Consider the following 14119-nt stretch of genomic DNA (forward strand, 5'->3'; position numbering starts at 1 on the left):
TAAGGTCTGCAAGTACCACTGATCGATGGTATCGTCTAAGGCTTTTTGGAAATATGGTTATTATGCAAATCGTTATAAAGCCACAATTGCGAAGAGTGTGACATACCACTGATCTTTTGTTGTCAAAAACAAATATAGCTGAAAATGTCACAGTTTTAGTGGTGTCTCATTGATAAAATGTACTTGTTTCACTTTAAAGCAGATTAAGAAAAATCGGCTTGCGCTGAAAACACTTTTATTAGCTTTTAAATTTTGTGATTTGCAGATGAACAGAGTGCGTTTTGACTTGACGATCGACTAATCTTGGAATGCTTCGAGCGACCAACAATCGCCCCCATGGTGCGAAACATTTATCAGCTTTCCTGTTGATGGAAGTGAACTGAGGGGCAGGGGCGGTTCCACGAGGTGGGGCAACACGCCACGCCCTCTATCTCTTTTTTTCGCCTATTATACTTTATAAATTTATAAACGCTTTTTGGATCCTGCATGGCAAAAACGTTCATATAAATATTTGATAATATTAATTCGGCCGTGCCTGGGATGAGGAAACACCTTCGTATATAGCTCTGTTTAAATGTGTTAAGACTATTCAAAAATACTTAATCAAGGGATATGCAAAAGTTTGATATTCCACTACATCTAGTTTAAACGCTTTAAAAACACGTTCTTTCCCAGAAATAAAGCTCATTTTCGGTGGAAACAGGCATCCCGTTACTGAATCAGAAAATAGAATACTACCTGCTTTAGGTATAATGTTTGGACAACGATGCTTGCTTTGTTGACTTTTCACGAGCGCTGTCGCTCGTCGTTTTCGCTTGTTTGAACAGTGTCACGACGCATCATGTGAGCTTTTCGTATGCCGCGACCTGTGACTATTGGCTTTTGTGTGAAGTGTGGGTTGAGCTGATAAAAAATGCTAAAAAGAATGAAAAAGTGTTGTAATGACTTGAGTCAATGAGAGGTACACTTAAGTCACTGCTTTCAAATGACTTGAGTTGGTTTAATCTGAAACTAAAATGATAAAAAGCAATTACTGATTTGTAAAGAATTTTTTTGTGCGACATCCTCTTTTACTTGGTTTGACAATCGATTGCAATTGTGGTATTTTACCCTTTCTTGCATTTGTTTGTCGGTTCAAAATGAGGCCAAGTAAGCAAATGGTTTAAATCAAAAAGCGTAATGGCGTATTATTTGAAGTCATTACGAAAACATAATATTTTAGTCTGCCATCGCTGGCCGGCTAACTGTTAGCATTTGCTAGCGCGGGCCAGATGCTTTTTAATGGAACTTTATGAACTTCATTATATTTAACTAAGGAAATATAAATAACTATGCAACACAAAGTGTACTCGAGAAATGGGGCCCATCTTGCAAGTCGGTAAGTCGCGGTGTAGGTTTTCTGGGACCGAATAGTGCCAATAAAATGGACTGTTGGTTACCTTACTAGTTCTCGGCGACAAGACCCTACATTGGTCATAAAGCACAGTTGATTTGGTGTCGGATGCAATTGAAAACTAAATTGTAAAGAAATTTTAAGCTTAACTAATATGTAATTCGATAAACTAAACAATCCAGTTAATTAGGTTAAACACCACATTTAATATCCGACCCGTGAACTCAAGTGTGTTATCCGGCTCTTTATGAAAACAGTTCGAGGATCCCAAACTAAATGATGCGTTGTAGAGAATCAATTTGCTTCCCAACATGTTCTGGTTAAACTTTAGGGCAAGCATAACACAAGCTTTGTTTGTCGCGATTTACTGTACCTCGTTGACTAGCTTTTGACCTCCTTTGACATTTCAAAAACTGATTAAGTGAAATGCAAGTGAATGTTTTAGTTTCTTTCAAGTTACCACTGTGTGGCGTAAAAGAGCCTATAGAAAACATCCGGCACTTAAAATATAACGTTCACGATTTTGAATGTCAGTTTGAAAAAAGAAATGGTAAAAAATAACAAGTTATTTTGCCGTTGGCGTACATTTGATTCATGAAACGGTAAGATTTTCAACTGAAGGTCACTTTAGCAGTAAAGTCAACGCAGTGTTATCTTAAATCAAACAGGACTGTGAAGTCGGTTTTAAATATCCTAATGACTTTACCGGGCCGAGAGATAAAATATTTAGCTCAAATCACTAATGTTGATACAAACGATACAATTTTGTCAATCTGTAAGATTAAAACTTTTCAATCTGTAAGATTAAAAGCATTTTTTTTTAACCTTTCTTCGCGGCGACCCAAATACTAAGTGTACGTTTACCAGCGAATATCTGGCGACACAATTCTTGTTACTGAACTTTTTGGAAGCGAACTAAACACAGGAAATAGATATAAATAATAATATTTAAGGTGTCTAATATGTACAGTGTCTTTGTATTTCATTTAACAAAGTTTTGGAGAAATCTTGGTTAAAACCAATCTCAATTAATCTAACCGTGTGAACTATTACGACTTCAATCGAATTAACCGACTCTGTTGAGTCCTTAGGCCCGCTCCAATTCAACATTCAACAGCCCTTTTAATCCAACACACCCCGAAACCAAAATGTAGGGTTAATCTATAACATACTTTCTTAACCTGAGGTAAATTTAACCCATGGCGTAAATTTCCTCGTTTTAGAGGCTAAATGGGCTATCAATTAAAATATCCACATCAGGTGGTCGAACAGAAAAATTGTGCTAGCTGTAGGTATTGGTAGAAGCTTCTTTCCTAGTTCAGATTAACTGCTTATTCCAACGTAGCCTAGTAGTTCTTGATCCTTTATCGTCTAATGTTGGTAACAGTATGCTTCGCTAATTGATACTTTTGATATCTTAGTTACTTCATGGTTACGTCATGTATATGAGGGCCATTTCAAATATTGGGGGTAAATCTGATATTCGTCTTGCTTAAAGGGTAAAACATACAAAAAAGATTAAAAACTCCTGGTCTATAACAATCCACTCATTGCTGTCTCACTTATAACTCAGGCGCCTATTATGCGCGCTTGGAAAATATTTAACCTTTGTGATTTACAGTTTGCGGCCAAATCTTTCCGAACTAAAAAAAATGCGCAATCGCCTTACCCGAGATCGACTTTAGCTAAACAATCCGTCGACGTCGAGCCCCGAGTCCGATTCCGACTCCGTCGCTCGGTAAACTACTTCCAAGTGTTACGTTTTACTAGAACTGTATCCGTAGCTTGATAATAAACTGCAAAGCAAAAAGATTGAGTAGATCGACATCACCTTGATTAAGATGTTTCGATACGACCTTGTATCATCTATTGTTATTGTGAATACATTGATTAAGATGATTTCGATCTACTCAACCTTTTTGGCTATTCAATTCATTATCAAGCTAAATTACAGATTCGTACATAGAGTATTACAAAGGACCAGTTAAATAGAAATATGCGCCAAATAAGAACATTCAATATTGGCGTAGAATAAGGAACTACGTTTTTCAATATTAAGTCGTGTAACTCGTTTCAAATAAAACAGATTTTCAACGCACAGTTGACAAAATGGCGATTTTAGTGATTTTCTACACAAATACCAACTTCTTGGACAAAATGGCATTTTTATTGTTTTTCTACACAAATACCAGCTTTTATCGTTTTCACTTTCGCAGTGCCTTGTAAAATGAACGACCACACATTTGCCGTAAAGTATTAACTAGGAATAAATATTATTTGCTATAGAACAGCCATAAATAATAGCAACAAACAAGTACTGCAGTGAAAGCCTTTTATTGGAAGTTAATATCGAATGGCGACTTTGGTGGTTCCTGCACTTTTGTTGTTGGCAGCCTGTTCTAAAAACAAAATAAAGCTAAACTGTAAGCCACTATCGATGATCCAAATAACCTTCAAAGAGGTTTAGATTACATTTGCTGTACACGAATGTGTATGCATCATTTATTGACTTGACATGGTACAGACATAAACAGACTTTGCTAAGCCCGTATACCTAAGTTGGTAGATCGACGGTCCCGGTATGACCGAGGTCGTGAGTTCGAACCTCACCACAGACTAGTTTTACGAACAAGATGCAGCAGGCAACGGTGCTGTGGGTTGTTTCTCGATTTAGTCCCCTCTGAGCCCGTATACCTAAGTTGGTAGATCGACGGTCCCGGTATGACCGAGGTCGTGAGTTCGAACCTCACCACAGACTAGTTTTACGAACAGGATGTAGCAGGTAACGGTGCTGTGGGTTGTTTCTCGATTTAGTCCCCTCTGAGCCTGTGTAGCTCAGTTGGTAGAGCGACGTTCCCAGTATGACCGAGGTCGTGAGTTCGAACCTCACTACAGGCTACTTTTACTAGCAGGCAGCAGGCAACGGTGCTATGGTTGTTTCTCGACTTGCTTTACTCTGAGCCTGTGTAGCTCAGTTGGTAGAGCGACGCTTCCGGTATGCCCGAGGTCGTGAGTTCGAACCTCACCACAGGCTACTTTTACAAACAGGCAGCAGGCAACGGTGCTATAGTTGTTTCTCGACTTGCTCCCCTCTGAGCCTGTGTAGCTCAGGTGGTAGAGCGACGCTTCCGATCTGCCCGAGGCCGTGAGTTCGAACCTCACTACAGGCTACTTTTACTAGCAGGCAGCAGTGCTATGCTTGTTTCTCCACTTGCTCCCCTCTGAGCCTGTGTAGCTCAGTTGGTAGAGCGACAGCCCCTGTATGCCCGAGGTCGTGAGTTCGAACCTCACCACAGGTTAGTTTTACGAACAGGATGCAGCAGGCAACGGTGCTATGGTTGTTTCTCGACTTGCTCCCCTCTGAGCCTGTGTAGCTCAGTTGGTAGAGCGACGCTTCCGGTATGCCCGAGGTCGTGAGTTCGAATACCGCCGCAGGCTACCACAATCCAAAAGTTTTTATATATTTCACGTAGGGTGGTAATATTTTGAGATAACGTATAGGTAATGGTTTACCTTGAAATATAACGTGGTTACTTTGAATGTCCAGCAGCTCCTCAGCAAAGAATCGAGTCTTGAATTCTTTGCCTCTGAGAGAGTGTGGTGAATGCAGGAGATAGTGGCTTTCTATCCGAGGAAGCATTTCGTTGTATTGATCTGGACTATAATCTGAATGCACGGTGACGCTTCTATCTACTTCGACGCTCGGCCTAATGCGAAATTGATCCGCGTGCCTTAAAATAAATGTAAAATGCACGGCAAACCATCAAACACGACAGTATGCTACTATACAGTAGGCTACTACATAAACGATACAAATATAAACATAAATGGTTTAATTAACTAGAATTAGGTCTATTTGGTATTTTAGAAAAAGTTATAGAATTAAAAGTGTATATTGTGTTATAATTAAAATTAAACGTGTTAGAATTAAAGTGTAACATCTCTCAGACGTAAAACAGCAAAAACACACTGTATGATCTAGGCCCATAGGGTTTTTTTGTGATGACGTCGCGGTTTAATGTAACTTCTAAACGTCATCTTTGATAATTTGCTTGTCCACAAGAAAGCCTCGAAAACAGAGTTCCTCGGAAACAGAGTCAAGAGTTACGCTAATAAAAGTGTTTTTTGTATCGTTGTGTATATTGACTACAGTTATTTTAAGTTGTATAGCCTACTTACTGCAAAGATATATATCACTGCACAAAACATTCTCTTCCTAGGCAAGGTGCTACAGTGTCGTAATGACTCAAGTCAAGTGCACTTAAGTCACCGTTTTTAAATAACATGACTTGACTTAAATCTTTTGGACAAATGACATGTCTTGACTTAAATCTTTTAAGAAAAATTACTTGACTGTACACTATTCTTTTGGACACATGACTTGGATTGAAATGAAGTGTTTTAACGAAGCAATTTTTTGTCAAATTGACTTATTTTTGCACATAACACAAGTTGCTTGCTTTATATTGTCTTTTTGGTATTTTAGTTGTTCAAAAAGACTTAACTTGGACTTAAGTCATTAGAAATGACTTGTTTACAACATTGAGGTACTTGTGGATTGTATAGCATACTTACTGCAAAGGTACGAGGCACTGTAAAAGACATTCTCTTTCAGAGTAAGGTGCTGAGCAGTCCTTTGCAATGGAGCAGCTCACAATCGCAGTTCTACCGTCTTCTGATAGTTGAAGAAGTTCGCACAAAATCGTTCGTCTCCTTCAAAACACATTTGTTTCATTTTTTTAGCAAATGCTTTAAACAAGGAGATCTTAAACTTGGGGGCGTGAGGGTGAGTAAGGGACCGCGAAGGAATTGCTGAGAAAAAAACTTTTTGTTTTATTAACATTTAATACCAAGTTTTGTTCACACACAAGAATATCCCTTTTTGCTTCCTTTTTGTCGTCGCTAACACACATTCCTAATGCCAATCGCTTGATATTATTCTCAGTAATATTATTCGTGATTTACCGTTTTTTTTTTATTCAGTTAAAGTAATCTGAGTGAGCCAGAATACTTAAACACGACAATTTAAAACAACCTCTGCTTCGAAATACCTAATAAAAAGTTTAATCCTGTAGTGTTTTAAAACTGTGGCATAGAAACGATAGGAAGGTCGAGTATCGCATAAAGTTAATTCAAGAAAATCGGTAACAAATCGTCTATTTAAAAAATTGACAAAAGTCTTAGCTCACCTAATTTCTGGTTGAGGTCGTTCTGTTTCTGTTGGCATCTTGTCTTTTCAGTAAGTTATACGCGTTTTTAAGCAAAGTAAATCCTAAAGAAAAAAAGTGTTAAAAGTGCGCAGATGTGTAAAATTTTAGACATTTTCTAGCACAGTGAAACACAACCGTCCCCAACAGTATACGCATTTGGAAATCAAGTGGCAGTGTTAAACAACAAATCGAATGGTTTGCGCTTTTACTTGGTGAAGGAAACACGGTTTTGCGAAGGCTAGTCAACATTCCAATATAATTTGTCGTTTATAATGCAACTTGATTTTGATATTCACAATTGTACCAATATGGTTATTAAGCAAAATAATTTATACTTTGAAAAATAAAATACAGTAGGTCATGGGTTGTGGTAACACAGTGTTTGAAAAATTAAAACGACTTTTGCATTCAGGCGATTTAACACAAACAATAATAAACATCCAATAATCAAAAAATACAATTTCGACACAGAAAAATACTATTTGCTCTTCTTAGAATTATGTAACCTCAATTGAAATCAGGAGAAACTATTTTAAAAAATCCATTTGTTTTTTGTTAACTCATTAAATAATAAAAATAAACTGTAGAATTACATTTTTACACGTCGTTATACATTTACAAAAAACAACAACATATAATATTTAATTTTTTAAATAAATATCTAGACGTTGGACGTATTTATACAAAGCTTTTTCAGAAAGTTATACACGTTTTTAAACACAGTAAATCTTAAAGAAAAGAAAGATTAAAAGTGCGCAAATTCTAATGTATGACGTACAGTAAGTCCATACACCAGCAGGCAGCATTTTAAACGTTTCAAACAGGTTTTTTATCTACTTCTACATGGGCTTTGTTATTCTTACTACGTCTTACTACAAACTATAATATTTATGCTCTGATGCAATAAATTGGCGTTTTTTCAGCAAAGTTAAACACAGCCGATGTTGACGGTTTAAGCATTTAAAATCAAGTGGCAATGTCAAACGACACAAATGTAGGGTTTCGCACTTTTACTTAATTAAGAACCGTTGTGCGAGAACAACATTGCAATACAACTCGTAGTTTAACAGTTACATCTGATTTGAAGGTTCAAATTTGACAAATAAGGCCATCAACAAAAAAAAATACACAAAGCTTTGTGTTTTTCTAACACAGTATGTCCTAAGATCTCAACAAAAGTAAAAAGTTAATAATTTAGGTTTTATAAATGCTGCTGCAATAAAAAATAAAAACCGAGCTGTGTTTGACACGGAGTAAAAAATTATACAAACAAACACATAAATATTTTTTTTTTTTATAAAACAAATTGTTATAAATAATATATATTACAAATATTTTATAAAACATAAACTACAATTTCAATATAAATTGAAAAGGATTTAGCTGGTCAAGCATAATTTATACCAACTATCTAATTAAGAAAAAAGGTCTTTTGCAGAATGACTTGGCTACTGTTCTTTTACTGAAAATGGCACAGTGTTTTACGTTTACACAATAAAACAAAACTAACAATTTGTAAACTTTTTTTAAAAACTCGATCAAAATAAAATCCACCATCATCTAAAAAAGGAAAAAGGTCTTTTGGAGAATGACTTGGCTTTCATCATCAGATGATCTAATTTCAACATCCAGGCGACTGAAGAGAAGTTCACTTGGTGTCTTTGCTGTGATGACGTAATGAGAAACGATGGGGTAACGTGACGTCATAGGGCTTTCCCTCCGTACTTTTACCTCATCACTACTGACAACTTCCGTCATTGTGACGTCATTCCTTTTTGTTGTCATGAAAATAATGTAAAAAATACTGCCAATTGCATGCTTTAGACATAATATACAGTGTACTATATTCAGGCATATTTTAAGGCCATACTGAACACTAGCGTTTTACGGTAACTTTCTGTTTACAGTATTGTTTCTTTAAGTATTAAACAATAAAACTTCATATGTTTTTTGGTTATCGTGAAAGATAATGTAAAAATATTTCCAGTTACATGCTATAGCCTATGGGAGTTATACAGTACTAGGCTGTCTTCAGACATATTTTTAAGTTATTCTAAACACTAGCGTTTTCCAATAACTTTCTGTTTACAATATTGTTTCTTTGAGTGAAAAAGCAACAGTTCTTTGATCAAGTTAACTTTTCGAAAGTAAATCCGCGTATGAAAGGAATGATTTATCAGAAAAAGATTAATTTGCCGATTGTATTTAAAATACTTTACTTATTTACTGTTTTCAGTTTTATGCAGGCGTCGGCTTTTTAATTCCTTCTGCTTATCTTGTAAGCCCAAACATCAGTTTCTTAGTCCAATTTAAACGGGTTAAAACTACATACCAGTAAAATTTCAAGTAAAAAGTCGAACTATTTAGACTACTATATAGCCTATAATTACTTCTTCAAGAAGCACGTATTGAGAAGTATCTTTCCTCCCCCAGTTTGCTGCAGGATTTCCGACATCTCTTTTGCTTCGGGGTCACCAATTGCAATTATGAGTTTTCTTTCAGCTGCTGAGAAACTTGCAATAAGCTGTTCTACAGAATCCAGCGGCTTATTTTGGTGAGTAGCAGTATCTGGAAACTGAAAATTTTTGATACTTAATTTTGGTTAATCCACAGGACTCTTTTTAATTTATGTCAATTGCTTTTTTTTACAAGTATTTCACAAAGTAAAGAATGTTTAACGTAACAATATTCGATAATTCGATTAAAAACGTCGTTATAATTCGATTAAAAACGTCAAACTATAGCTCAAACCAGATAAACTGCTGTATTTTGCCGTTAAAATCTTTCATGAACTTTCAGTATGGTCTTACTGAATAATAATAGGATGACGTTAACCCTTTAACGCCGCTTGTCGCGAATTCGCGACACACCACAATGTAATCCTTTTTACTGCGTTAACATTTACTTATTGCCGCGAATCCGGTTGTCGCGAATTCTACACGAACTGAACTCCTGCTTAGCGCCGTTCAATAACTCTGTCTGAACCTTATGCGGGGAATTCCCGATTGCGTTTTAGAAGGATTTCGTCTGACAACTAATTTGGTGGAAGCACATATTCAGGCGTTTAAAAGTCAAAGATTCGGCGATCATCTTTAGTTCTAAAATATGTATGTGGTTGTATAGAGCATAGACAATATGTTTTAAAGGGTTTTGAATAAATACTTTTATATGCTACTTCAGGAGGCAAAAAGTTCCGTTTGTCGCGAATTTGCACCATTGGGCAATGTTGGCCCAACAAAAAAGACTACTAAATTCAGAAAAAAAGTTGGAAATAAACTAAAAGATACGCAAATTTTTATTTTAGAGTAAAATAAAGTGATTCATAGGCGAAATAAAATTGGAAAAGTAGAAATATAGAGTAAAATTAAAAAAAATATTTTATTAGATGATGATAAATTGAAAACAAGGTGGGTTTGAGACTTTGCTGAAAATAGATAAATTATGGAAATCGAGTGGAAAACAATGGCTAAGAATAGGAAGAACATATGAAATTTTGTGTATTATAATCACCAAAACAAATCTACCTGCGAGTAAATTCACTTATTTTATGTTTTTGAAAAATGAAAAAAAAACGTATTTTTGGGAAAAAAAAATTCTAAATGCAAGCTATAACGTAGGAGAGGGTGACGAAAGTACTTTCAGTGATAGCAATTATCCAGATTATGCACCAAGTAGGCCTAGTATTTCACTGAACCGCTTTTCCAGCATTTTTATTTTTCCCAACTTTCCAATATTTATAGACTCAAATTCCTGATGTCGCGAATTCGTGACAAACACATTTTACATGAAAAACATGAAGTTTTTTGAGGCAAAACAACATTTTAAATTCAGGCAACAAAGGGTTAAAAAAAAGTTCGCAATAACAATTGATATGATCATAATTACCTCAATTTCTTTACTTTTGACCGTTTTTAAAGTTAATCCAATTGGCGTTGTTGTGGATGACGGTTTGTATTCCTTAGTCATATCAAGAGTAGCTTTAAAACTATGTCCAATTTTCCTGTGAATATAAAATGACCTAATTAAACTATGGTATTTTTCAGAAGAACAAGACTTTTTTGTGAAAATATGCGTTAATATTGTGCTAAAAATAATTAGTTGTGATAGCCTTACACCGAAGTTAAGTGTTAAAATAACTTTACATTTCATGTTAGATTATGCTAATTCATGTTAAATATTAAGTGAGTTTTAAATCTTATTGCTTTTTTAACCAACAAGCAACCGCAAAGAACATACTGGCGTTAAAAAAATATATCGGGATGTAGCTTTTTCCGGTTTAATTAAGATAGACAAATAAACTTTCCGACTTAATTTACAGGGAAAAATTATGTTCTGATTTAACCTAAACCAGTCTGCATTACTTTCCGAATTAAATACTGTACGCGTATTAAAAAAAAGACAAAATGCATCCTACAGACTTGCAAAATACAAAATATTAAGGCGAGGGGGATGTTTAAATTTCTAAACCATGGATTTGTTGGTATGCTTTTTTGTATGTAACACATTTTTTCGTATGTGATAACGGACCATTTTTGAACAAAACAGGAGGTTTATCGTTTCCAAGTGATAAAGTGACGCAACAAAGTTTCATCTAAACGTTTAAAACCACCGCACAGTAGGTTTATTGTGTTATAGTTTTAGGTCGGAGAGGTTGTACTTCATACGAAACCACATTATAAAGATGTTATCGCTTCGCCCAAAGCGAAAGGACCCTATTGTATCGTTTAAGCTACAAACCCTTTATGAGAACTTGATCAGGAAGCTATTCTTACCTCGGAATCGACGAATGCAACATATCGTTTGTCCTGTACAGAAAAATACACGAAAGCAAAATAAAATTTTTGGGTGACTACTGTTTAAAAGACTTTAAAAATACAATATACATTATGTCTACACTGTTTCGTGGTAAGTAAAACATGGTCCAACACATTGACTTATTTTTCGGCCGGATAACCTTTTAGTGTGCCCTAAAATAAATTCTGGATAATAATGAATCATGAGCAGGACTGGCTTAACCATAACCGCGTTTAGGCACCAAGGGAAAGAGAGCTCCACGTGAGTTTTATTGTAGGATTTAAAGTCGATTTATCATACCCTAAATCCTTCGAGATAACCTTTGTTTTCATAATGTACAAATGTTACGCAATATTGGATCTTACCACGACAACGATGCGTGTTTATAAAATGTTCGACAAACTTTAGGTTATCTCTTTAGATAATGGCTGGGGGGTTTTAGATAGACGTAGTATGAATATCAAACCCCATACAAAAGTAGGTAACTTTTTGAACGTTTCGAATAACTCTTTATTGTATTTGAAACGATCAAAATGTTACCTACTTTTATATGGGTTTTAATATTTCTTCTAAGTCAATGAATAGGTAACGAAGTTCGGTTCCTCTTTTTCACGCTGCTGTGAATCACACCTATTCAGACTCAAGTTTCATGTTGTTGATTTACAGTGGCGCAAAGTTTGAGCATTTGCATTGGTTGTTTTTTCATTGATGTTTGTACCGAAAAGCAAGTAAATAACTTAAATTCGCATTAACGATTGTGACGTAATAAATTGCTTTGTCTGATCGGTTTTTATCATTCATGCTGTGTATGTATTTTATCTCACGTAGAATGAAATGTCTACTCAGGAAAATCTATAAAAAATGAGTTTAGAACAGAGCCGACATAGCACTGGAGTGTTTGACAATAATTCAGAATCATGAAACCGAAATTTATTTTCAGGACGTAAATTTTTAACACAATTGCTGTTTTTACACGATTTAGGTGCAGATACAGCTGTGGGGTCAATAATGGCGCCCCCCACAAATTGACAAAATCATCTTGATAAATGCAAATGAGCGGATAGTTTATGATTCTTGATTGTGCGCAAAAAAAGCATCACGCATTATGTTTGTAAAATTATACATTTGTCTATTTAACCCAAATATTCGGATTTTTTTCGCGCGACCGCATTGTTTGCCATATCCTTTTTTCATGTCGTCACGCTTTGTGACGTCATCTTTAAAATTTCCACGCCTCGCCCCCAATACAAACAACATTGATCTGTCGCGAGCCCCTGCCAACGCAGCCTTAAAATATTCTTGCGCGCTACCAAAAATATTTGCGCAGTAGAAAATTTTCTTAGAGGGAACACTTCTCTTGGTAGCCTTTAAAATTTTACTGGAATTTTAAGATTCGACTAGAAGAGCCACAAAAAACATGCCGGCGAGCCGCATGTGGATTGCGAGCCGCAGTTTGCCCACCCCTGCTCTATACAGTCTTGTAAGAATTTAAGTCAAACATTGAGTAATGTTGGCAACAAAACCATTGGCTATTGTCATCTTTTCTTGCCTCGTCATGTCTCGAAATTCAGAAGTACATCGTGAGTGCTGAATGGGTTTGCGCTATACACCACGTATCAAGTTTCGTATTGCGAAAAAACAAAGCGTCTGAAAAGTCCGCTAGGAATAGATGTCCACGAGTGGATTTTTACAGAAAACCAGAAAAACAAAAAATGCGTTTATTTGGATAAAGTCGAAAAACGTTTACCTTGGAAAAAAACGTAAGGCAATGGACACTTAAAATATTTGCTCCATTTCAAGGAATTAATTTTGACTAAACTTTAGTAAAACATCAAGTGATTTCGACAAACGTAGTCTGCGGGCCATTTACCCGATCAAGTATAATTGGCTCCACAGAAACTACGTCAAAAATTGGACGAAAAACACTTGCGTGAAGCAAAAAAATCATTTTTATTGGTATCGGTAATATGATCAAGTTGATGAAAGACTTTACAGCGTGTGGTATGTTTTATTTAGTCTTAAGGGATGTCTTTAAAACAATTAGAGAACACTAGAGGGTAAAATAAAAAATATATGCCAAAATTAAAAATTCACATAATTAAAAAATAAAAAAACCTACCCTGTCGCCGGATCCAACTCGAATACTCTGTTGTATTTTTGGCCGACTGCTTTATCAAAAACTTTAAAAGCGGAAAGTGGAAGCAACGATTACACAATTAAAACTCAACTGCTTCTATTGGCGCTTAGGATACGAGCCATATACGTAATCCTATACATAGGACCATCTTTCCACGTTTTGCACAATGCCTTGTCGCACAAGAATGATGTAGGTATAGGCTACAATAACAATACGGCACCCCACGTTAACAAACATCACTGGATAGGAAACTTTCACATCAGCGATCAAAGGAGCACCGAATCATGTATTTCACCTTTTGTTGTAGCTTAAGCGGCCACCTTTCAAAAGGTGTCTCTCAACCCTTGCTCTCTGGGGTATCACGCAATGGTCTTCGTGGGGTAATACACTAGTTTTCTTTTCCGTCAATTTTCACTAAAACTTTGTTGAGTTCTTTGTCATGCGCGGATTCAGGATTTTTGTTTTGGGCGTCACATTTTTTTTAGATGACGCTACAAACTTACATCTAAACGTAACCGATAAAGAAGTAACATTAAGTATTATAAAGTTTTAAGTTGAAGGGGTGTTAGAGTTAGTATAAAATTT

General features: G+C 35.8%; 1 long non-coding RNA gene and 2 other non-coding genes across 3 annotated transcripts; 2 read left to right on the forward strand and 1 right to left on the reverse strand.

Annotated features, from left to right (window-relative positions):
• Positions 1 to 3511: 3511 nt before the first annotated feature.
• Positions 3512 to 5054, reverse strand: LOC146165554 (uncharacterized). Its single transcript, XR_014494610.1, has 2 exons — positions 4907 to 5054; positions 3512 to 3792 (listed from the first exon to the last, which is right to left on the reverse strand). It is a non-coding gene; the product is annotated as an uncharacterized LOC146165554 (long non-coding RNA).
• On the forward strand, positions 4218 to 4291 carry Trnat-agu (transfer RNA threonine (anticodon AGU)). The gene has a single exon. It is a non-coding gene; the product is annotated as a tRNA-Thr (tRNA).
• On the forward strand, positions 4354 to 4427 carry Trnar-ccg (transfer RNA arginine (anticodon CCG)). Its single transcript has one exon. It is a non-coding gene; the product is annotated as a tRNA-Arg (tRNA).
• Positions 5055 to 14119: the final 9065 nt, after the last annotated feature.

Source organism: Ascidiella aspersa, chromosome 2 (genome assembly GCF_963924565.1).
Source record: "Ascidiella aspersa chromosome 2, kaAscAspe10.2, whole genome shotgun sequence".
Lineage (NCBI taxonomy): Eukaryota > Metazoa > Chordata > Ascidiacea > Phlebobranchia > Ascidiidae > Ascidiella > Ascidiella aspersa.